This window comes from Muntiacus reevesi, chromosome 20, assembly GCF_963930625.1.
Source record: "Muntiacus reevesi chromosome 20, mMunRee1.1, whole genome shotgun sequence".
NCBI classification, from domain to species: domain Eukaryota; kingdom Metazoa; phylum Chordata; class Mammalia; order Artiodactyla; family Cervidae; genus Muntiacus; species Muntiacus reevesi.
In genome coordinates this window covers 32118056-32142087 of record NC_089268.1, presented here as the reverse complement: position 1 = coordinate 32142087, position 24032 = coordinate 32118056, and the positions used below count along the sequence as shown (strand labels likewise).

The window sequence follows — 24032 nt, the reverse complement described above, 5'->3', positions numbered from 1 at the left end:
TTTGAAGAATGATAGTGATATAAAGATAGCATGAGACAAAAGAAAATTTGAGAGTTTATCCCACAGAGACCCTCAATAAAGGAAATCTCAAGAATATACTATAAAAGGAAGGAAATTTTCATAGATATATTCCTCCCTAAATATTTTCAGAGACATTGCTCTAGACTTTTTGGACAAATCAGTAAACAAAAAAGACAAAGAATTTGCATTCTATTAGACTTACAGTGCAAATCATGGTGAGAAAATGCGTAGACAAAAACATAGGTAAATCCAAACAAACATTAACTTCTTGAAAAATAATCCCAAGTTGTACTTTGGAAAATATGGTAGAACTAAAATACTGAGCAAAAAAAATTACATCCATGTTTCAAGGTGTGAAACTTTTTCTGTACATTCACCCAATTACTATTTGGTGAGAGTCTATTATTTCAGAGAGAAGACTCTGGACGGTGAAAATGTGGCTGTTAACTCTGAGGGACCGATGATCCAGATGAACAGAAAACAAGAACAGCACCAGCCAGAGGGCAAGCACTGGCTTAGATAGTTTCTTTACAGTCTGGCAAAGAGGTTGCGTTCAACGCCTTCTTAGCGCAGTGGGCAGCGCGTCAGTCTCATAATCTGAAGGTCCTGAGTTCGAGCCTCAGAGAGGGCATGGCTTTTGTTTGCTTTTCCTTAGGCGTGTTCATTTTCCTTGAGTCTGTTTTTGCATTCATTTGTCTCTGGGATGCAGTTTGCTCTGCTGTGAAGTATCAAGGCGTGAGATTGTGTCAGAGTTTTCTCACGATATCCGTTTCGGGTCCCCATTTAGACGAGCACTCCCGCAATGTCTGTTTCTCCGGAAGTTCTAGAGATGCTCCGCCTTGACGGCAGTCACACTTAAGTCTTCAGATTAGTCCCGAAAAACCAAGGAGGGCATAAAACTTCTAGTGCTGAAATAACCACGAGCTGAAAATAGACTGTCGCGGCGAATTGTACTCCACTAACTTCACTGACCGGTGCCTGCCGGGTCTATGCCGGCATTCTCCGCCTGCGCGTCTCCTTGGGCCCTTGGTCGGCAACCGCAATTTCCCAGTTGACTACAGCTCAATACAGATGTAGAACACATTGACTTTTGGAGGGGCAGGGAGAGTCTTTAATTTTTTTTTTTTTTTATGAGCCCGAAGAAGACAGAGAAATATTGGACATTGAAATATTGGACGTGTGATAAATCGGATCTTTCTGATTCCCCACCACCCCTTGTATGGTTTCACACATGTCAGAGCTGGAGATATCTTAAGTGACAAGCCAACTTTGTAGCCAGTGGAGGAAAATAGTGGAAGAGAGATGAGGGGTCTCGAGCAGGCCGAGATGCTCAGAGGAAGGAAGTCTGTGGGAGGCTGAGCTGGTCATTTTCCATCTTAGCAACTCGAGGTTGGTTGTTGTTCAGGATCAGAGCCACTCATTCACAGCTCGTGGCTGCATCCAGAAGTTAACTAATAACTTCACGTATTTGCTTCCTATAGGGTCTTTCCCGAGATTTTTGGTTACTTGGGGCACTCGGTTTCAGCCCCTGACAAGAAAGTTGAGGCTTTATTGACCCTGCCCTGCCCTGCGCTTCTCAGGATTGGGCCGCCTTGCGGCCAAGTGCATGAAGAAACGGAGGGGAAAAAAGAGGAATTGGGGACATCCCTTGAGATGACCCAGCTATTCTGTAGCAGAACACAAGTCATACGTTGGTAGCAGATGTACGAACCAGTAGAGCCATCGCTATCTTGTCTTGTCCTTTCCCTAAGAAGAGTCTAAAGTGTCTAATTTCTAGAGATTTCTTTCTGGAGATTGGAAGATTGGAGCGCCTCTGTTGAGAGTAAAACTGGAAGATGTGGGCATCGATCCCACTACCTCTCGCATGCTAAGCGAGCGCTCTACCACTTGAGCTAATCCCCCACCGTGAAACTCTCTGTTTCGCTTCTCCCCCCACCCTCCAGTTTATCAGCACACCCTCTCCATTATTCCTTCTTCTGGGTGGTCCAAACTTCAAGAAATGTCAAGCCCATTAATGAGAGTTAGAATTTGGGCCAAGGGCACACCGTCTCAGAGATGCCCCGAGGGAAGAGCGCAATTGGTACCTATTTCTCTGCCAGGAAAGGAGAAAGTAGCCATAGGATGTTTGGCACTCCAAAGGTTCCCGTTTCAGATTTTCTGGGACAGAAGAGAACACGTCCCAGTTGGGAGCAGTCATCCAGAACAGTCAGCTAATGCGACGAGATTATCTCAGGATGATTATCTGTTTCTTAAAAATAGGGCCCAAACAACAAAAAGAAGTGGGTTGATAACTCGTTCCTTTTAGGGGAGGCGGTGAGTTGACGTTTTCCTGGATGACTGAAAGTAAAATAGTCATTGTTTCCGCCCGGTTTCGAACCGGGGACCTCTCGCGTGTTAGGCGAGCGTGATAACCACTACACTACGGAAACTCACATCATAGCCCGATTTTGAGATAAGCAGTTCATGCTAAGGCGGCTCATGAAAGGTTTCACATCTACATCATATAAGAGAATAACCAAAACAAACAAACAAACAAACCCTGTTACAAATAAGACCTATCAAAAATAAGAAGTGAGATCCTATGAAAGAGAAAAAAAAAAAAGAAAAAAAAACGAACATTGAGGTGTGAGGATAAAGAATCAACAGGGTGGAAGGAACAGTCAAGATGGTAGGAATTCCTATGTTCAGAAATATACCTGTGTAGTTGGAGTGGAGTGTGCTAGTGTGTGTGTGTGTGTGTGTGTGTGTGTGTAAAATAGACATGGAGAGAAACACTGATTGAAAAAGCCTAGACACATGAAGGTACATTGGGGAAAAAATTGGGGAGGCTTAAGAACATTTGAAAAACATGCAGGCATATGGCTTTAAAATCAAAATATTCTATGAAACTTTTTTTATTTTGAATGCCAAATAGGTAGGAAATGGAGAAAATAGAATTAGAAAGAAAAAGAAGTTGTAAGATCTTAAAGGATTGAGGTTTATTCTTTAAGCTCTGAGATTAATAATAGCAAGAGTCCTTCTGTACCTGTGGCCTAGTACACTAGCTGGCTCGGAATACATCCTTCATAAACACAGAATGGACAAAGGCATAGGTTCATGAGAGGAAAGAGAAAGATTCTGGAGAGCTGTGCGGGAAGGATCTACAGTATTTAAGCACATATCAAGATACTGGGTGTAGAGATTTGAAGGAGAAGAAAGAGTCAAAGCGTGTAGAATACTTGAATCTGCGGGGTAAACACAAGTGATTGTGAATTAATATCTGATGCATGGAAGATTAAATCCTCTCATTTGTAATAATAGTGAATTAATAAATGAATTGGTCTGGAGGAAAAGACTAAGTGCAGGGTTAAAGGAAAAGGCTACATTTTAATATAGAAAAAAAAAAAAATCAGCTTTGTGCTTCTGGTTTTGCTCCAGAGAGCCACACGAACTGAAAAAAAAGATGGTTCAACTATTTTAAGCTTCAATTTTCTCTGTAAAATGGGAATAATGATATTTGGATGAACTGCAAAGCTAAATCAAACAACTTGCATAAGATTAATAAACATGTAGTATAATTTTTAGCACCCAGTGCTGAAAAAGGAGTTTTTTTCATTTCTCTTCATTCTTTTGTATTCGGTATTCCAAGTCCCCAGTGGTGGTCATTCATCTCTCAAAGGGTCAGAGAGGCAGCAAATAGCAGTAACTAGCATGGTGCTTTTTGCAGCACCTTCCCTGAAGGTGCCTCCCTTCCTTGAACCTTTAAGTGGAAGCAACAGCAAGGTCAAATCTGCAGGAAGGAAGCTCTGGACAAGCTAACCTTCAGAAATCCAACTCTGAGTATCATCTTGGTAATGTGTATAAGAAGTAAAACAGAGTATCATTTCTCTTTCACATTTTAAAGGAAAATCAACTGGGCAAAGTTGGAATCCCACAATCCATAATCACATATGTCACCATATTGTCTCTGGTCCCCAAAGAATAAAGTAGTTTCAAGATATTTGATTATCCTGAAAAGGCTACTACACCGTCTACACTGTCAGCAGGCCGGAAGTGACCTCTGTCTCCGCTTTCTCCCTCCAGCCTCCAAGCTCACAGAATGTTAGAGATAAAGTGTAAGAACCCTCACAAACCACATTAGTTAAATCTTCAAGCTCCCTGCATCCTGCCACTCTAAAAGACGTGAAAGATGGAGGGATGTAGCTCCACAAGGAAGGAAATTTGGAGATTTTATTCACTCCTGATTCACTGCACCCAGAATAGTGGTGTAAACAAGAATTATTTGTTTCATAATTTTACATCTTCCATTCCTTAATTGCCATTGGGCGTCCTTTAGAGCACCAATGTGAAAGAGCAGTCTTCTATCAGATGGAGAAGGCACAAAAATATCATTGTGATGTGGTCTACATTACTTCATCTGTGATTTTACTGAAGTTACTGGGGAGTGCAACAGACTTGAAATCTAGTATTACACTCCTGAGCAAATAATGGATCCTTTATCAAATACTTATCTGGCAGCATTTGATCATTTTACTTCGTTGTTCAGTCCCTCAATTGTGTCTGACGCTTTGCGACGCCTTGAATTGCAGCACCCCAGGCTTCCCTGTATCTCACTAACTCCTAGGGTTATTTTATGTTGATTTTTTGTTTGTTCCTTTCGGTTTGATTTTGGTGCAGCCTGTATACGTTTTCTTTTTAGCAGAGTTAACATTAGATTAGTTCGACTGCAGAGGGAAAAACAAGCTGCCCTCTCTGAGGCTCGAACTCAGGACCTTCAGATTATGAGACTGACGCGCTGCCTACTGCGCTAAGAAGGCAGACGAGTTAATGTTTTTACATTCTCATTAAAATATGAAATGATATTTTTCCGGCACATCTATCAGTTTCCAGCTTTTAAAAAATGTAACCAATGTTCTTTGAAAACCATTCCATATAAGACAGTGCTGCACCCGGCGGATTCTACCCTCTGAAATGATGGCGTCCACACCTCTACGGTATACATACATCAGTTGGACACTCTGGCCAGCAAGACCAGGAACAATCCTGACTTTCGCGGCTCTTTTCCTCTCTTGTGTTCCAGTGACTGGCCTCTTCTCTCCCTCAGAGATCTCACTCTTGCTCTTTCTAAGTCGCTTCAGTCGTGTCCGACTCTGTGCGACCCCGGAGACGGCAGCTCACAGGCTCCCCCGTCCCTGGGATTCTCCAGGCAAGAACACTGGAGTGGGTCTCACTCTTGCACTTTCTTTATATTCAAAAGAAACTTAGGAGATACCCAGTTAATATTATTTCACTGACTGAGTGAATGAATACTTCTCAAATTTGTCTAAACTCCATATGTCCTTGTCTCACTCTACATCTCCACTTGCATGAACAGGACAGTGTTCATGCACTTTCTACAAAAACCACAGACTGGAAAAAAAACCAAAAACCAAAAAACTACAGAGAGACTTAACAGAAAAGCTCCCTGTTTTTCTTACGCCTTTTGGGCTATTAATTAGATTAAGAGATTTATGAAGATTATTTCATATATTCCAATTGAATTTTGACAACTAGGTGTCATAATTTGTATTTCCCACATATGTTGGCAACTGAGAGAAGTTAAGTAATGTGTCTGCTAAGCTGTAAAGTCTGAATTGAGAAGCAGATTATTTAATTCCAAATTATGTTATTTTTTTCTGCTCCAGCTGGTAATCTCACTGTACATTCTTCTCCACAATAGCTCATTCATACACACTGTAATTCCCAATTTCCTCTCTGCTGGCGTTTCAGGCTTAGACTTCCAAGTCAAACTTTGGCTCATTCTCTTCCTTCAAAATCCACTTCCACTGAATAATATTGGCAAATCTGAACACTATTTTGTGAAGCTCTCTTGAATCTATCACTTCCTTTCCATTCAGTCAGCTCATATTCATTGGGGAGCTGCTATGTGCCTGGCACTGCAGTAGCTTCAGGTATTTCAGAAGGAATCTGATCACCCAGACATCTGGAGCTAGAAGGATGTATATGTACAAGGGACAATCCTTTTCCAGATTCACCACTTTGAGTCTTCCTGGCATTTACAGCTAAATAATGACTTTAAAAATATATGTTCATGATGTCCCTCTGCTTCATTCTTGATTTTTTAGTTTTGATATGATCTTGCTTTTCTCTCAACTCTTTGGCTCTTCTTTCCACCCTTCTATATTGTGATTTTGCTCTATCGGGTCAATTAGATCCACTGGTGAATGGTGTAGTTTAGTTAACTACTAGATGTATCATTAATGAAAGAGAAGTTTTGACACCTATGATGATAACTGTGGGTTTCTCTATTTTTCCTTCCAAGTTTATCAGTTTCAGTTCATGAATTTTGAAGTTCAGTGATCAGGGACATATACACACAGGATAGTTTGTTTCATTGGTAAGCTAACACCTTATAATTATGTAACTTCTCACTTAATAACTGGAAATTCGAAATCTACTTTGTCTGATATTAATATATACACTTCAGCTGTTTTTTGATTAATACTCTGGGGTGTCTGTTTCCATATTGACCCTGCTCTGCCCTACGCTTCTCAGGATTAGGCAGCCTTGCAGCCAAGTTGCAGGAAGAAACAGGAATAAAGAGAACATTTGGGCATATTCCTTGAGATGACAAGCTATTCTGAACAAACAGAAAGCAGATTATAGGTTGATAGTAGATATATATACCAAAAGGACAGTAGAGCTGGTCTCGTCCTTGCCCAGAGGAGAGTGCAATGTGTGTTTTATCCTTTTTTTGTATAGGTTGCAAGATTTGTGGTTGTCAGCTGGAGCTTCTTGTTGAAGGAGCCAAAACTGGAGAATGTGGGCATCGATCCCACTACCTCTCACATGCTAAGCGAGCGCTCTACCACTTGAGCTAATTCCCCACCCTCATGATTATCGTTTTCCTCTAGCTTTTCAGAGTACCATCTCCACTTTATTTCCTCTTCTGAGCTGCCTCAACTTCAGAAAATATCAAGGTCCTTAAAGTGAAACCAGGACTGAACTAAGGGCACATCTTCTCAAAGATGCCTAAGGCAATAGTGTGATTGGTATCTATTCCTCTCCTGAGGAAAGGAGGAGAAAGTCACCATGGGAAAAAGAAGAGACAGGGGCAACATTCTGGGGTTTCACTGTTGACTGAAGAGAAACCAGAAACTAAGAACCCATGTAGAAAAAAATGGTTGAAAGAAAATACATGCAAAAGGAAATAGTCTTTTAATTTGTTCTACTTTTCACACAACTTTAAACTGTTATCCTGGAGAAGGGAATGGCCACCGACTCCAGTATTCTGCCTGGTGAATCCCATGGACAGAAGAGCCTGGTGGGTCACAGAGTCGGACACAATTGAGTGACTAACACTAAACTGCTGTCTGTTGTGACTTTTGTAACAGTAGTCCTAAATATCTGTGTTCCCTTACATCTTTTTTTGTTATTCACTAATTCAGTTCAGTTCACTAATTAGAAAGCAGAAAATTCTGTATGGGAAAATTTCAAGTTGTATAAACTGCCATTCATCAATAAAATTTAAAACATCGAGTAAGGCATAACGAAAGAGCAAAATAAATGGACAGAACCAGAGAGTAACATTTTGGAAGTTAATAAAATAATTTATTAATTTGATCTACCTATTTCCTATCCTTACCTAATACTTCCATTTCAAGGCCGAAGCCATGTTTATGCCTTAACTCCAGGCAATGAGGACACAATGATTTGAGCCTAAAGATCCTTATATTCTAGAGGAGAGGAAATTTAGTTGAAAATTCATAAGACAATTTCTAAAACACAGTGCTTATAAGGAAGGTGGCATAAGTTGATGGACAGATTGAAATCATGATAAGAGGCATTAGCTAGGGAGGGGGGAGTCTCAGAAGCAAAGGAACATTTGACTTAGGGTCTGAGTGCCAAGAAGTAGGCATATTACTAAATCTGATTCAAAATGAGAAGCTATATTAGTTAGGATCTGAGAGGTGAAGAGAAGTCCTCCGTGTGCAGTAGGGAAACCCAGACAAAGCCTAGTTACCAAATGCCCACAGAAAAGTCAAAATGTAAGAAAATTTCCAGCTCATTTCAAGACTGTGGTGCCAAAGGCCTAACCAAATGGTGGGCTTGCTGAAGGACCACCCTTTCACAGAGCCTCCAAGGGCATCATCCATAGGATTCTTTGTGTCTGAAGAAGCTTAAGATCAGGTTAAAGGAGAGGGAAGTCTTTCAGTGAAAAGCAAAGTGCAAGGGCTGTTCACAGTTCTGAATGGTAGAATCATGGTCCTCTTTAACGTTCCTTCCTGTTTTGGGACTTCATCAGGATCTGATCATTAATGCTGTTAAATATATTTCCTGTATTACCTGCTGGAATCCCTCCTGCCTCATTTAAAACATTTTAGCTGCCTGTGCAAAGAGGAAAAGTTCTATTTGGGGTTCTATATGTGGAAGTCAAATATCACCAGATTGTTTCAATTCCTGAAGATATTTCTGAAGGTGTTAATCTGGACTGTCATTACAGGTACTATGATGGTTGGGATGAAATGGATGGGTAAGAAACTTCCATAACGAAGAACTACCCAAAGACCCTACTCCTATTCTTGTTCATGAGTTTGCTCTAAGAATTCCCCTGACTTCACATCTTTTTTATTTTGTTTTTGACAGTCTGGATCTTTGTGGTTCCCTCTTAGACCCAGGCCACTCAGTCCTCAGACCCACAAGTTCTGTTGTCCATCTTGTCTCTTTAAATGTCCCTGAAGAGACTTCTCTCTTTCCCCAAGTCAATAGGTCCCATAAATGTCGATTACAAAATAGCCCTCTTTTCACCAGATTCTATTTACAAGGATGGGAGGTCCACTCTCCCACTAGCCAAAAGTCATGAATGTTGAGAAGGAAAGGCCAGCATACTCCAGTACAGACCATGCTCGCTCCCTTCACAGCACATTTTTTTTTTCCTTATTGTAGCATAATGAGAAAGTGGGTGCGTGCATGCTTAGTCACTCAGTTGAGTCCAGCTGTTTGCGACAAAGAGTATTATTGGTCAAAGACCAAGTCTGTGCTCTCTTCTGGGTGAAATAAGAAAAGAACCAGAAATTTATAAATCATCATTTTAAAAAGAAATCCAATATTTCCTGAAGTTGGGTTCAGGAAAGAACCTCTGAGGACTCAGGTCCTGTGGAGAAGGAATGATAGAGCATAACTAGTGGAAACAAGTATCTTTCCCACTAGCTCTGAGTGCAAAGAAGGCTTTGTAACATTTAACCTAATTCCCATGTTCTAACTCTCTTTTTGATCTGAGATCTTTCTGGTGAATCTAAACTTCTTCACCAATGATTTTACTGAAGTTACTGGGAATTGCAACAAACTTAAAATCTAATTTCAACCTTCTAAGCAAATATTCAGTCATTTTTCAAATGTTTTGCTGGTGCCCACCTAATTTTAGTTGCTGTTGGGTTTTTCCTGCAACATAAAACTTTAGCCAGGCCAAAAAGTATGATCTGCCCTCTCTGAGGCTCGAACTCAGGACCTTCAGATTATGAGACTGACGCGCTGCCTACTGCGCTAAGAGGGCAGATAGTGGGAATAGTACCTATTGAAAGTAGAGAGGAAATAGTATTTTCCAACCACCCACACTTTTATCAGTTCCTAGTTTTTAATAAATACTTGAAAATCGTTCCAATAAACCAATGACAAATCCAATGGATTGATTCCACGCTAGGAATGATGCAGTCCAAGCCTTTCCAGTATACACCCAAAAAATAAGATTATCTGGGCTGCATGGCTAGTGACAATTAATATGCTGTCTTCTTAGCCTTGTATTCCAAAGGTGTGCTTTTTCCTGCTCTCAGAAATTTCAGCTGATCTTACATTTTCCATGATCTTATTGGTGAAAGAAACATAGGAATTGCCTAGTTAATATTAGTTCACTGACTGAATCAATAGTCCTCAAGTCTGGACTTCTCTGTCTTACTCCACATCTCCATTCGTACCTACATGGCTAGAGACATTCTTCCTGCAAAAACCACAAACTGACAAAAAGCTACCTTGTTTTTTCAGCCTTACATACTAATTCATACGAAGAGATTTATGGAGATTATTTCATATAGTCCACTTGAATTTAGGTAATAAACCTATGTATCATATTTTGTACTTTCCAGACAAAATGATGGCTGAGAGAAGTTGAGTAATATCTCTGTTAAACAGCAAAGTATGAATTGAGAGAAATTATTAGATTCCAAATTGTGAGTTCTATCTCTACTCCAGCTCACACCCACTATCTAATTCCCAACTTCTGTGCTGGACTTTTGGGCTTAGACTTCCAAGTCCTTCAAAACCCATATCAAATGATCTGCCAAATACTAAACATTATTCTTGTGCAGCTTTTTTGAATCTATCACTTCCTTTCCATTCATTCAGCGCATTATTGTTGTGGAGCTACAGTGTTAGGCACTGTAGCAGGTTCAGGGGACTGAGAGGGAATCTGATTACTCCAGGCCTCAGGAATAGGAAGGATAAATATGGAAAAGGAATGATCCACTTCCAGTTTCACCACTTTCAGTCTCCCTGGCATTTACAACGAAATAACTCTTTCTGAAATACTACTTTTCTGCTTCTCACTGACAATTTTTGGTGTCTTTGTTTTGATATAATTTTGCTTTTCTCTCAACTCTTTGATCCTTCTTTCTACTGACTGTGCAGTTTTACTTAATAAGGTCATTTAGATTCAGTGGTGGATAGTGTTAAGTTCCGCACTGTATTTTCCAATTTGTTATCTACTAGATCTATCAATTAAAGAGAGAAGATTGTTGACATCTTCAACAATAACTGAGGACTTTTCTATATTTCTTTTCAGTTTCATTAGCTATTGCTTATGGGTTTTGAAGCTCTGTGGTCAGGGGCATACACATTTAGGATAGTTGTTTTATTAGTGAATTGACATCTTATAATTGTATAGCTTCTCAAAGCAATACCTGGAATTTTTCTCTGCTTTGAAATCCACTTAGTCTTATAGTAATATATCTACTTTATTTTTTTTATTAAATGTTTGCATGAGGTCTGTTTTCCTATTCTTTGCTTTCAATCTCCTATGTAACTTTTAATCTTGAGTACAGCTTTTCATCTCACAACTAACTGTATTTGAAGTGAATTCCTTCTAATCATCATATATATTTTTAATGTATTGTGACAAACTGATTTTATTTGATATATCTGGATTGTTAGAATGCATTAAAAATAAATTGCTGACTATAATAACTCAAATAATATTATTACTAGTAAGTTTGCTTTTAGATTTACTAAATAATTTACTAATAGCTTGTTTCCTTTGTTTCTTGTTTTTCTCTGCTCCTCTTCCTCCCTACCCTTACTTGATTCATTTAAACATTTTTAGTAGGTGGTGTATTGATTACCATATACATCCTTAATAATTCACAGTATACTTAGAATCAATAAATTACCATTCAAGTTGTGTATAGAAACCTCACCACCATTTAGTCTCTTTACCACAACCCCTTCATATAGATACAATGAAAATTCCATCAGACAATGTAATGATTTTCACTTTCAAGCATCAAACATACTTTAAAGAATTAAAGAGGAACATAAAAATCTATTATGCTTTCCCAGTTATTTCCTTCTCTTCTATGGTTCCAGTGACAAATTGAAATCATAAGGGAGTAATCACAGTTCAGGCATACAAAATTGGGGAGGATGGCCATTGAGGATCTGGCCTTGGACCAGTCCCTATATCACTGTACCAAACCCAGGGCCACCACCAGCCACAGTCGGAACAACATCCACCAGCTGCAAACTTGTAGTCTCAAGGTTCCCCCTTGTAACTAAGTAACCATTGCACACTCTAACCAATTCTTGCTTAGTAAACTTTCTTCTTGTTAGCATCAATTACAATGCTAGACAAACAACTTATGTCACTGTGTGGCCTTGCAGTTTTTTCCCTTTACTAAGCTTCCTTCATTTTGTAGTCCAATGGAACACAACTCTTGTGCTTCTTAAATCTGTGTTTCGCAGGCTGCAGTCCTAGTAAACCTCCAATATGGGCTATTTAATTTCAAACGAGTTTCTGTTTCTGAAATTTTGGTTAACTTTCTTCATTTATACTATCCTATATATTTCCTCCTAGTATCATTTTCTTGTCTCACAGCATTACTCTTTTCTAGAACTTCCATTAGTAATGGAGTCACTCAGTTAAGGTAAACTTTATGTCTGTCTGAAGGGTATTTTTGCTATATTTAGCTATCAGATTGACAGGTCTTTTCTTATTTTGTTATGGTTCTTACAGTTTCTGATGAGAAATTAACAATCATTCAGATTGCAGTTTCCATTTCATTTTCTTCTGGTACTTTTAGAGCAATTTCCTCCCCCCCCCCCCTTTCTAGTTTCAAGCAGTTTAATTGTCATCTGTCTGCCTCTGGGTTTATTTGATTTTATCCTGCTTTAGGGTTGCTGTATGTTTTTATTCTGGTTTATGTCTTTTGCCAAATTTGAGTAACCAATCCCACCCCCCATTGTTTCCCTTCTTCCTCTACTGGGTCTCCACTGATGTGAATGTAAGCACTTTGCTATTTTCCTGTTTGTCCCTGAAGTTCTGTCCATTTTTTAAAGTACACTTGCCTCTTTGTCATTTGGATTGCGTATTTGCTATTGTTCTATCTACACATTCTTTTTTCAGGTCTGAAGTTGCAATTTGGATGTATATTTTTTTGCCAGTGCTTCTTAAAAGCTGGTGAATGTGGGTATCAATCCCACTGCTTCTCGCATGCTAAGCAAGCGCTCTTCCACTTGAGCTAATTCCCCACCTTTATCAAGCTCTTTCCCCCAGTGTTTCAGAGTACCATCTCCATTATTCGCTTGAAACCAGGACTACTAAGGGCACATCTTCCCAAAGACGACCCGAAGCAAAAGTGAGATTGGTACCTATTCCTCCTCTAAGGAAAAGGGGTGAGGAGGAGCCATGGGAAACATTCACTGCCCCAAATTTCACGTTTCAGACTTTCTGAGATAGAAGTGAAAATGTCCCAATTGGGAGGACTCACCCAGAACAGCCAGCTTTACAACAGGACTACCTTAGGATGATGATCCATTTCTTAAAAATGAGATGAAAATGACAGACCAACAGGAGTGCGATGATCACTGATTCCTTTTAGGGGAGAAGGTGAACTGATTTTCCCCAGATGGTGGAAGGCAAAAAACACAGCTTTTCTGTTCGGTTTCCAGCCAAGGACCTCTCACGTGTTAGGTAAGCGTGATGACCACTACATTAGGGAAATTCATGCTTTGTTCTATTTTAAGATATTTTCCCATTGTTACTGAGGCATGTCGTGAGAAATTATATATCTACACCATATAATACAGCAATAAAAAAAGTACAAAATATTACAGATAAGAGTCATTGGAAATAAGACACAAGAGCATGTTACAGTGAAGGAAAAAATATGGGCATTGAGCAGTACAGATGAAGAGTGATGATGCTGTTAAAAGATGATGGTGTTAAAGGTGCTGCACTCAGTATGCCAGCAGATTTGGAAAACTCAGCAGTGGCCACAGGACTAGAAAAAGTCAGTTTTCATCCCAATCCCAAAGAAAGGCAATGAATGTTCAAACTACCACAGACTGTACTCATTTCACATGCTAGCAGGGTCATACTCAAAATGATCCAAGCTAAGCTTCAACAGTACCTGAACCAAGAACTTCCAGATCTACAAGCTGAATTTAGAAAAGGCAGAGGAACCAAAGATTAAATTACCAACATCCGTTGGATCATAGAAAAAGCAAGAGAGTCCCAGAAAAACGTTTACTTCTGCTTCATTGACTATGCCTTTAACTGTGTGGATCACAACAAACTGTGGGAAATTCTTAAAGAGATGGGAATACCACCTTACCTACCTCCTGAGAAACCTGTATGCAGGTGAGGAAGCAATGGCTAGAACTGGACATGGAACAACCAACTGGTTCCAAATTGGGAAAAGAATACGTCAAGGCTTTGTATTGTCACCTTGCTTATTTAACTTATGTGCAGAGTACATCATGCCAAATGCTGGGTTGGATGAAGCTCAAGCTGGAGTCAAGATTGCTGGGAGAAATATCAATAACCTCAGATATGCAGATGATACCACCCTTATGGCAGAAATTGAAGAGGAACTGAACAGCCTCTTGATGAGGGTGAAAGAGGAGAGTGAAAAAGCTGGTTTAAAATTCAATATTCAAAAACTGAAGATCATGGCATCTGGTCCCATCTCTTCATGGCAAATAGATGGGGAAACAATGGAAACAGTGAGAGACTTTATTTTCTTGGGCTCCAAAATCACTGCAGATGGTGAATGCAGCCACAAAATTAAAAGATGCTTGCTCCATGGAAGAAAAACTATGACAAACCTAGACAGAATATTACAAAGCAGAAACATTGCATTGCTGACAAAGGTCTTTCTTGTCAAAGCTATGGTTTATCCAGTAGTCATGTATGGATGTGAGAGTTGGACCATAAAGAAAGCTGAGTGCCAAAAAATTGATGCTTTTGAACTGTGGTGTTGGAGAACTCTTGAGAGTCCCTTGGGCTGCAAGGAGATCAAACTAATCAATTCTAAAGGAAATCAGTCCTGAATATTCATTGGAAGGACTGATGCTGGTGCTGAAACTTTAATATTTTGGCCACCTGATGTGAAGTACTGACTCATTGGAATAGACCCTGATGCTGGGAAAGGTTGAAGGTGGGAGAAGGGGATGATAGAGGATGAGATGGTTGGATGGCATCACCAACTCAATAGACATGAGTTTGAGCAAGCTCTGGGAGATGGTGAAAGACAGGGAAGCCTGGGAGATAGTGAAGGACAGGGAAGCCTGGAGTGCCACTGTCCATGGGGTGGCAAAGAGTTGGACAAGGCTGAGCAACAAATATAAAACACCTGCCCTCTCTGAGGATTGAACTCAGGACCTTCAGATTATGAGACTGACGCGCTGCCTACTGCGCTAAGAGGGCAGATAGTCAGGGATTCTGGCATTGAAGGTAAAATATTTAATAGTACTTTCCAGGCATGTCCATCAGGTTCCAACTTTTAAAGAATGTAACCATGCCACTTGCAAATCATTCCATTTAAACCAGTGCTGGCCCTGGAGGGTTCCACATCCAGAAATGGTGGAGTCCATACCTTTCCAGAATATACCCAACAACAGGACCCTCTGGCCCGCAGTACCATTTGCACTGGCCCAGTAACAATTGTACTGGTCTTTTGCTGCTCTTTTTCCCTCTTGTGATCTAATGATCTGCCTGTTGCCTCCTTCAGAGATCTCGGTCACTCTTACACTTTCCTTGGTATCTTATATTCGAAAGAAATTTAAGAAGTACCCAGTTAATACTATTAACAGTTCACTGACTGACTAAGTGAATGAATACTCCTCAAATTTGCCTGCACTCCATACTTCTTTGTCTCACTCATGTCTCCAGTTGAATCTACATGCCCGGAGATATTCTCCTTACAAAAAAACACAAACTGAACTTAATTCAAAACCTTCTCATTTGTTTCAGCCTTATAATTATACTAAGGGATTTGTGGAGATGATTTTATACAATCAAATTGAACTTCAGCAACAGATGTATGCATCATAATTTACGTTTTTCAGATATAATGGAGACTCAGAAAAGTTGAGGTCCCAGAGCTGCTAAGTAGCAAAGCATGAATTGAGAAACAGATTTTTAAATTCCAAATTGTGATTTTATTTTTCTGCTGCAGCTGAGGGTCTCACTGGCTGGTCTCCAAAATAACTCATTCATCCAAACTCTAATTCCTAACCTCTTCTGTGCTGGTGTTCTGGACGTAGACTTCCAAGTCAATTTTGGCTCATTCTCCATCTTCAAAATCCACACTCACTGTCCTGGCAAATACTATTTTTCTTGTGAAACGCTCTTAAATCTATCACTTCCTTTCCATTCAGTCAGCTCCCCATATTTACTGGGGAGCTGCTCTGTGCTTGACACTGCAGTAGGCCCAGTTGATTCAGAAGAAATCTGACCACCCAGACCTCTGGAGTATGTATGTTGTAAGTATGTATATTGACAAGGGACAGTCTTCTGGTTTCACTACTTCCAGTCTTCCCTGGCACTCACAACTAAATAATACTTTTAAAAATGTTTGCTTCCAAAAAAAAAAAAAAAAAAAAATGTTTGCTTCCAAAATGTCTCTTTGCTTCAATCTGACCATTCTTGATTTTTTATTTTTGATATGATCTTGCTTTTCCCTCAACTCTTTGGTAGAACTTCATTGTGATTTTGCTATATAAGGTCAGTTCGATCCATTGATGTATGGTGGTGTTTATTTTTTTGTTGATTTTTATTATCTACTAGATTTATCATTAATGAGAGATGTACATACTGAAGACCAATAGAGCCAAGGCTGTCCTATTTTGCCCTTGCCCAGGGAAGGGTCCAAAGTGTCTGATTTTTTTCCTTTCTTTCTACAATTTAGAAGATTTGCAGTTCCTCAGATGAAAGATTAAAAACTGGAGAATGTGGGCATCGATCCCACTACCTCTCACATGCTAAGCGAGCGCTCTACCACTTGAGCTAATTCCCCACATCCACATGCATTTTTTCCTTCCATTTTTCAGTGGACTGTATCCACGTCATTATTCATTTTTCCAGGCTGCCAGAACTTCAGGAAATGTCAAGGTCTTTAAGCTGGACTAAGGGTCCATCTTCTCAAGGATCCTCCAAGGCAAGAGAGCAGTTGGTACCTATTCCTCTGCCAAGGAGAAAAGAAAATCACTGTGACAAAATCTGGCCAAAAAACTATGGGTTTCAGGTTTTCCCGACAGAAGAGACCACATCCCATTTGGGAAGACTCACCCAGAACAGTGGGCTAATGCGGCCAGACTATCTCAGATTGATAACATGTTTCTTAAACATGAAACTAAAACAGCAAAGTAACAGAAGTGAGATGATCACTGGTTCCCTTTAGCAGAGGCAGAGGGCTGAGTTTTCCCAGATAGTAGAAGGTACAAGGGAGCAATTGTTTCTGTTCAGTTTTTTGAACCAAGGGCCTCCCACATGTTAGGCAAGTGTGATAACCACTACACTACTGAAACTTACACATTGCTTTATTTCTGGAATATTTATGGGATTCTTACTGAGGCAGGTCTTGAAAAGTTACATATTTACATTATATGCAAGAACAAAAAAGAAGTACATACTATCACATGCAAGAACCATCGGAAATTAGAGGTGAGATATAGAGAAAAGGAAAAATGTATGGACATTGAAGGATGTAGATGTACAGTGAACATAAGATGGAAGGAAAAGGCATGGAAGTAGGGATTCCTGTGTTCAGAAATATACCTGTTCAATTGGAGTGGGTGTATGTGCATTTGTGTGTGTAAAATAAACATGAAGGGAAACAGTGGTTGAAAAGCTTGGACACATGAAGATACACTGGGGAGCAAACTGGAGGTTTAAGAACACTTGAAAAAATTCCATGCAGACAGCTTACATAATCAGGGTAACATTTTATGATAAATTTTTAATTTTGAATGCCATATAAGTAGGAAATGGGGAAACTGGAATTAAGGAGAATGAAAAAGAAGTTATATTAAGGGATTGAGGTTTATTCTTTTAGCTTCTGAGATTAGCAGTAGCATGAGTCTTTCTGCACCTCCAGTCCAAGACACTGGCTGGCACAGAATACTTTCTCCATAAACATAGAATAGATCAAGGCATAGATGCATGAGAAAAAAGAGAAAGATTCTGGAGAGTTGTGTAGGAAGGATCTACAATATCTAAGTATGTGTCAAGACACTGGATGTAGAGATTTGAGGGAGAAGTAGTCAAGGACACTTAGAAGTCTTGAACCTGGGTGGCAGACACAGAAGTGATTTTCATTTAGTGTCTGATGAGTGGAAAAATAAATACACTCATTAAAAAAAATTTGTTCTATGCATATATGAAGGGAGGAACTGGTATTCCTTATAGACGTATGAGACTATACCTTAAATTAAAAGACAAGCTCACATCTTTTCATATAGAAAACAAACAAACAACCAGCTTTTCATGCCTGGTTTTGCTCCTTAGAGCTAACAGACTTGAGAAAAATGATTCAACTTCCCTGAAATTCAATTCCATCTTTCAAATGGGAGTGGTGATATTTGGGTTATTTGCAAGCCTAATCAAACGACTTGCATAAAATCAATAAACTTTCAGGACACTTTCTAGAATGTGGTGCAGATTAGGTCTACAGAAACTACCCCAGATCTACAGGTTAGATCTACAAAAGCTACCCTCCTCCTATATTTATGCCTTATTTCCAAAATCTTGTAATAATCACAGTTGTTTTTATAGAGACATACACAATGAGTGGGAGAGCCCCAAATTCTCAACTGCACCCAAAACAGTGCATTAACAAGAAATATTTGTTACATGATTTAAAAAATACATGATTTTACCCTTCCCCATGTCTTAACTGTGGTTGGACAATCGTTAGCGCATGAATTTGAAAGAGAAAACTTCCCTTGCTTCTTCCACCAGGAGGAGAGGAAGATCAAAAATATAGTATAGCTTTTGTTTTCTGATGTAATCTAAATTTCTTGTCCATTTCACTCAAACTGCTGAGAGGTGCAACAAACCAGAAAATTGATTCCATTTTCTTGAATGTATACTGAGTATTGGAACATCCATCCAATGCTTTGGAGAAGGAAATGGCAACCCACTCCAGTGTTCTTGCCTAGAGAATCCTGTGGACAGAGGGGCCTGGTGGGCTGCCGTCTATGGGGTCGCACAGAGTCGGACACGACTGAAGCGACTTAGCAGCAGCGGCAGCAGCAGCAGCATCCAATGCTTATCTGGCAGCATTTGCTACTTTTCTTTTGTATTGATTTCTTTAAGTGCAGATTTACACACACTTTCTTTCCTTTCAACTTGGCTTTTCACCAGGCCGACTGTGAAAAAAAGCAAGGGCCTGCCCTCTGAGGTTTGAACTCAGGACCTTCAGATTATGAGACTGACGCGCTGCCAGCTGCGCTAAGAGGGCAGACAGCTTAACACCTGAACATTGAAATTAAAATATGAAACAGCATTTTTCAAGCGTGTCTACTTCATTTATTTTCAGCTTTTAAAGAATCTACTCTATGTTATTTGAAAATCACGATGTTTAAGTCAATGCTACATGGGTAGGATTCCATATTTGTGAAAGGTAAGATCCAGTATTCAACCTAAGACAGGACCATCTATACTTCAGCAGTAAGGACAGTTCATTTTGTCTGTCTTTTGCTGGTCTTGTGTTCGAAAGACATCGTGTTTCCTGCCCTCAACCGATCTTACTTCTTTCATCATCTCTTTTGAAGAAACGTAGAAGGTGCTCAGTTAATATTATTTCTCTGACTGACTGAATCAGTATTCCTCAAATTTGTCTATAGTCCATACTTCTCTATCTTTACATCTCCACTTGCATCTGTATGACTGGAGACATTCTTCCCTACAGAAACATAAACTGAACTTAATTTTAAAAGGTCTTCCTGTTTTTTTTCTCAACTTTATATGCTATTAATTATGCTAAGAGATTTATGGCGATTATTTCATGTAGTCTAACTGAGTTTTGGCAACAAAACTATTTATCATAGGTTACTAAACCAAACTTTGGGTTGCTGGCCCCAGAGCAGCAAAGCCAGTCTGCTGCCATCAGGTTGTGATGAAGGAAGGTGAAGGATTTATTGCAGGGTGCCAAGCAAGGAGAACTAGCTCAAAAGATTCAGATACCCCAAAGTCTTTCAAGGCAGGGTTTTTTAAAGATAGTGTGAGGGTGACTGTTTCAGGGTGTATTATCAAGGGCTTCCCAGGTGGCTCAGTGGTAAAAAATCCACCTGCCAATGCAAGAGATGCAAGAGACTCAAGTTTGATCCCTGGGTGGGGAAGATCCCCTAGAGTAGAAAATGGTAATCCACTCCAGTATTCTTGCCTGGGAAATCCCATGGACAGAGGAGCCTGGCGGGCTACCATCCATGGGATCCTGAAAAGTCAGATGTGACTGAGCCCAGGACAGTGTGATAGTGTGAAGGAGACTTTCTCAGCATGTATTATGAACCAATGTGCAATTGCAATTTGCAATGTGCAATGTACAATGTGCAATTGGCTGATGGTGAGGTAACAAGGTAGTATTTTGGGTAACAATTGTCAGTTTTTGCCTCCAACCAGTCTGAGATCTACAAACTATTGGTCAGCATGCAGTCAACTTTTTCATCTGGTAGGAGTTTTAGTATCTGCAAAATAATTCAAGGATATGGCTCATAATGTTAACCATAGCCCTTGAGGAGAAACTAAAGGCTCACGGCTCTATTTTATGGTTAAACTATTGTCTTGTTTGACTGCTTTCCTTTGTTTCTGCATTTTCTCACTTCTCTGATTAAATTTGCTCTTTGAAGTTGAGGGAAGATCTCAGATGCTAAATTTTTTTTACAAACAAGAGGCAGTGGGGACACGAGGTGAGGCTGGTGTCTGTCTCTGGAGGAGGAACTTGGTGTTAATTTTGAAGTTGAATGCAACCACCTCATCCAGTAGGGTGATCAGTGAAGCTTTCCTTTCCCATTCTGAAGATACTAATGTGGGGGTTCAATGTGAATTTATTTTTCTGTGTATAGAATGTCAATCGAATCGACTTGTTTTGGGAAGAAAGGGAATCCAAATCAATAGAAATGTTAAGATAACCTATGCTTCCTTTTACAAATATCAGGTTTGGGACTGCAATCAGAAGTTAATGCAAACTTCAGGAGAACCAAAGTATTTACCTTTATGAAAAATGGCTGGAATGAAAACTGGGATTTGGACAAGAATCCAGGAGCAGAGGGACTGAATGTATGTATTTATTTGTTTGCCTTTGATCAACATGATTGTCTGGGAGAGGAAGAAGAGGAAATTTGGTTTTCCGTCAGCGAGTGTCATTCAGGCCCTATGGAGACAAGTAAAGCAGGAAGTGGGTCTAGAAACAGTGAGGGCTATGGGGGTAACAGGGTAGGTTGCATTTTAACTGAGGTCATCAGACTGAGCAGATGACATTTGAACTTTCCTACTGTCAAGTTTCAGTTACCAACATTTCGGGTTAATAATAAAGAGATGATAGTGTCTTCCTAATGAATTTGAAGGAGGGGAAAATACTGGGATGTGGTTTATTGTTCAGCTTTCTGGAAAACCCGAGAGATCTGATTAGGGTGTTAGTTTTCTCAGTTAGGTTGGTTATAGCCTGCGTTAACTTCATTACCTTGAAGAAGGAAAGGAACAGGTTGCGCTGACTGGACTGACTCCATTTTTAAAAGGAAAGGAACTCCATCTTACCCTCTCAATGAACTTTGGACTACTTATCTTGTAACCAGGGAGACAACACACCAAATGGCCAAGCAGCTTCCTCCCCCCAACCCAAGGGACAAACACCCGACCAGGCTGAACTGGCATCTAGACTCCCTGAAGCCAGGAAGAGTGTAACCAACCATTATGTAATCAATCACCTCTGTAATCTTTGTAATGCCCATTCGTGTGAGCTACTCTGCATGACTAGGTGACCTTCAGATTGTGAATTATGGCTGTAACCTGATTGTATCTCTAACATTTTCCAGAGCAGACTTAAGAAATTTGGGGATGTGGGCTTGGGTACGTACACTTTAGGTTAAAAGGTTGTTACAAAAATCGGTGGGGGTCGCTGGCTAAAGAGAAAACTCTGCCTCTGACCCGATGGTGTAAATGCACTCCACTATTCACGCTGTCCTTCTGGGTGAGTTTGCTTCCTGGAGCGTTTGGCTACAACAACTTGGTTAGTAATCTGGATAATCAAGATAGCCGTTACCTTGTTAGAAGTCCCCTGAACAAAGGGAGGCATGACTACAACGGGTGACTCGGGAGAGGGAGGGGTCGGTACTGAGGAGTATGAAAGCAGGAAGGGAACGAGAATGCAAATTCATCAAGACTGTCCTCCTGCCCGGCACACTTTGGCTCAGCAACCTGGGCAGTGGTGGTGGTGGTGTCTGTCTTTTGACTCTAGAAATGCACCTCCTATTCCAGGCTTTAAAAGAAAAAGTTTGATCTACAGTATCCTAAAAGGCCACAACGCAGCCAGGATGAAAGGAGCCATTCTTCCCACTCCTTCTTTGTTTTCATTTCTCTTCTTGTCTGTCCTCGAATTCCTTCAGCCGCCTCCAGCGCTCTTTCAGCATGGATCTCAGTAGAAAAGGATAGGAAAATCCGTCCATTTATTGCCCTTCTGTCAGCTGACCCGGCTGCTTGAGCGTCCTCGACCCTCACGAGGAGTCACTTCTGGAGGGCAGCCACCGCAGGGACTTCTCAACTTGGAGTCGCCGACCCCGGACTGAGCTTGATGCGCTTAAAGCTCGGTATTGGGTTGATGTTCTGCAGACACCTGCGGGGCAGGGAAACGTGCTGGCAGCCAGATGCCATTCTCATCCCCCAATCCTTGATAGATACGAGATCCACATCGTCCTCGTTTACTGTGTGAAGATCTGAATGCTTACGAACTGCTTTTCCTCACTCGAGGTTCTTCTAAGACCTGACCGCTGATTTCCACGCGTTCTGCCCTCCCTACTTAGGGTTCTCTCCTTTGTTGTTTATGACATCGCTGTTGCTTGTTTCGGTGTGGACTCGGACACCTGAACGTTGCAGAAATGTTAGCAGGATTCGTCGAGGATTCTGTTCTCTAGAAAGCACTATATTCTCAAGAGGCAAGTGTTCTCAAAAGGGAGAGTCTTCCATACAACAGGCGATAGTACAAAAGACATTAGTTGATGGGCAAAATTCCTGTCTTATTCTTTTGTGTATCTTTTCTAGCCCCGCCCTGGTCATCTTCCCTCCATTCTTTGTGGTGATCAAACAGGTAACAATAAAGGTTTTAAGGGTGGATTGTGAGTAAGACACCACCCTACCATCCCCCTAAAGCAGGGGGAAGTGACCTCGAGCCAGCCAGGAGTCGAACCTGGAATCTTCTGATCCGTAGTCAGATGCGTTATCCATTGCGCCACTGGCCCTATTGGTATGGATGTTCTTTAAACCATCATTAATTAGCCTTTAAGAAGTACACTCACTCTTCTTTTGGTTTGTCTGCCCTCTACTTTCCCAGATGAGAGGACATAAAGATTTATAGTCTACTTTGAAGCCTCATTATAGCAATAACTTGCCAGCCTAAAGTCCTTGACCTCATGGTGAAGGGCCTGGGAGGAGCAAATAATGGAGTTCTTAGGATTTTGCTAATGAGAACGGAAGGAAGCCATGAAACAGGGACCAGAGTAAATAAATAAAATAACAGAAATACTCGCAAACCTAATCGAGTTCTTAATTCTTCCCCCGTTTGGATGGTGTTCTTTCCTTGTACGTCTAGGGTGCAGAGCACACCCCTCTTTTCGGCATTTATCACACTGTTGTGAACAGCTGTTTGCTCAGCGGTCCTCCCCACTCAATTTTATATTCTTAAAGCCAGCATGCTCTGTATTTACAATGACTAATTTTACATTAAAAGTCTGCATACATGAATGAAGAGTTGAGAAAAATGCCTGTAAGCATCAGGAAAACAGTTTATGGTACAGGTAGGCATCATAAGTCTGTGATTCCATGCTATCTCAATCCAGATGTTTTAGTGGAAGAGCAAAGGCATGCTATGTACAGGAGCAGAATTCTAGTTTCCTGAATATATTTTGAGGCTCATGGTGGCTGTTTATGTACTCAGGGGTGGAGGCTGGGCATGTGTCCATTAATTCTGAAGCCAGCGACAATCAGACAGTAGGGCTGGGCTGGAGCTAGTGGCTGAGAAGTAGGCCTTCTAAGTGAAGAGAATGCCGAGTCTGCTGATATCAGTGAAAAAACTTAGTGAACCAAGGGCACACCAGATCAATATTTTTTAATACCATTTATGTAGCTTGTTTTGAGTTTTTCATAATGCCAGTTATCAGGAGGACTTATAACACAATTCTTACAGAACTATAAGACATCTAGCCCAAAGATTCCTCCCCAATAAAGGACACTTTCAGTAATAGCTCTACAATTATTCGAACGACAGCATTCA

At 40.4% G+C, this 24032-nt stretch overlaps 10 non-coding genes across 10 annotated transcripts; 1 reads left to right on the top strand and 9 right to left on the bottom strand.

Moving 5' to 3' along the window:
• The first annotated feature begins 579 nt into the window (after positions 1-579).
• On the top strand, positions 580-652 carry TRNAM-CAU (transfer RNA methionine (anticodon CAU)). Its single transcript has one exon. It is a non-coding gene; the product is annotated as a tRNA-Met (tRNA).
• A 1198-nt stretch (positions 653-1850) lies between these two features.
• Positions 1851-1923, bottom strand: TRNAA-AGC (transfer RNA alanine (anticodon AGC)). The gene has a single exon. It is a non-coding gene; the product is annotated as a tRNA-Ala (tRNA).
• Positions 1924-2377: 454 nt separating this feature from the next.
• Positions 2378-2450, bottom strand: TRNAV-AAC (transfer RNA valine (anticodon AAC)). Its single transcript has one exon. It is a non-coding gene; the product is annotated as a tRNA-Val (tRNA).
• Positions 2451-4744: 2294 nt separating this feature from the next.
• TRNAM-CAU (transfer RNA methionine (anticodon CAU)) lies at positions 4745-4817 on the bottom strand. Its single transcript has one exon. It is a non-coding gene; the product is annotated as a tRNA-Met (tRNA).
• Positions 4818-6814: 1997 nt separating this feature from the next.
• On the bottom strand, positions 6815-6887 carry TRNAA-AGC (transfer RNA alanine (anticodon AGC)). The gene has a single exon. It is a non-coding gene; the product is annotated as a tRNA-Ala (tRNA).
• A 2593-nt stretch (positions 6888-9480) lies between these two features.
• TRNAM-CAU (transfer RNA methionine (anticodon CAU)) lies at positions 9481-9553 on the bottom strand. Its single transcript has one exon. It is a non-coding gene; the product is annotated as a tRNA-Met (tRNA).
• Positions 9554-14901: 5348 nt separating this feature from the next.
• TRNAM-CAU (transfer RNA methionine (anticodon CAU)) lies at positions 14902-14974 on the bottom strand. The gene has a single exon. It is a non-coding gene; the product is annotated as a tRNA-Met (tRNA).
• A 1518-nt stretch (positions 14975-16492) lies between these two features.
• Positions 16493-16565, bottom strand: TRNAA-AGC (transfer RNA alanine (anticodon AGC)). Its single transcript has one exon. It is a non-coding gene; the product is annotated as a tRNA-Ala (tRNA).
• A 2372-nt stretch (positions 16566-18937) lies between these two features.
• On the bottom strand, positions 18938-19012 carry TRNAM-CAU (transfer RNA methionine (anticodon CAU)). Its single transcript has one exon. It is a non-coding gene; the product is annotated as a tRNA-Met (tRNA).
• A 3916-nt stretch (positions 19013-22928) lies between these two features.
• On the bottom strand, positions 22929-23001 carry TRNAR-ACG (transfer RNA arginine (anticodon ACG)). Its single transcript has one exon. It is a non-coding gene; the product is annotated as a tRNA-Arg (tRNA).
• Positions 23002-24032: the final 1031 nt, after the last annotated feature.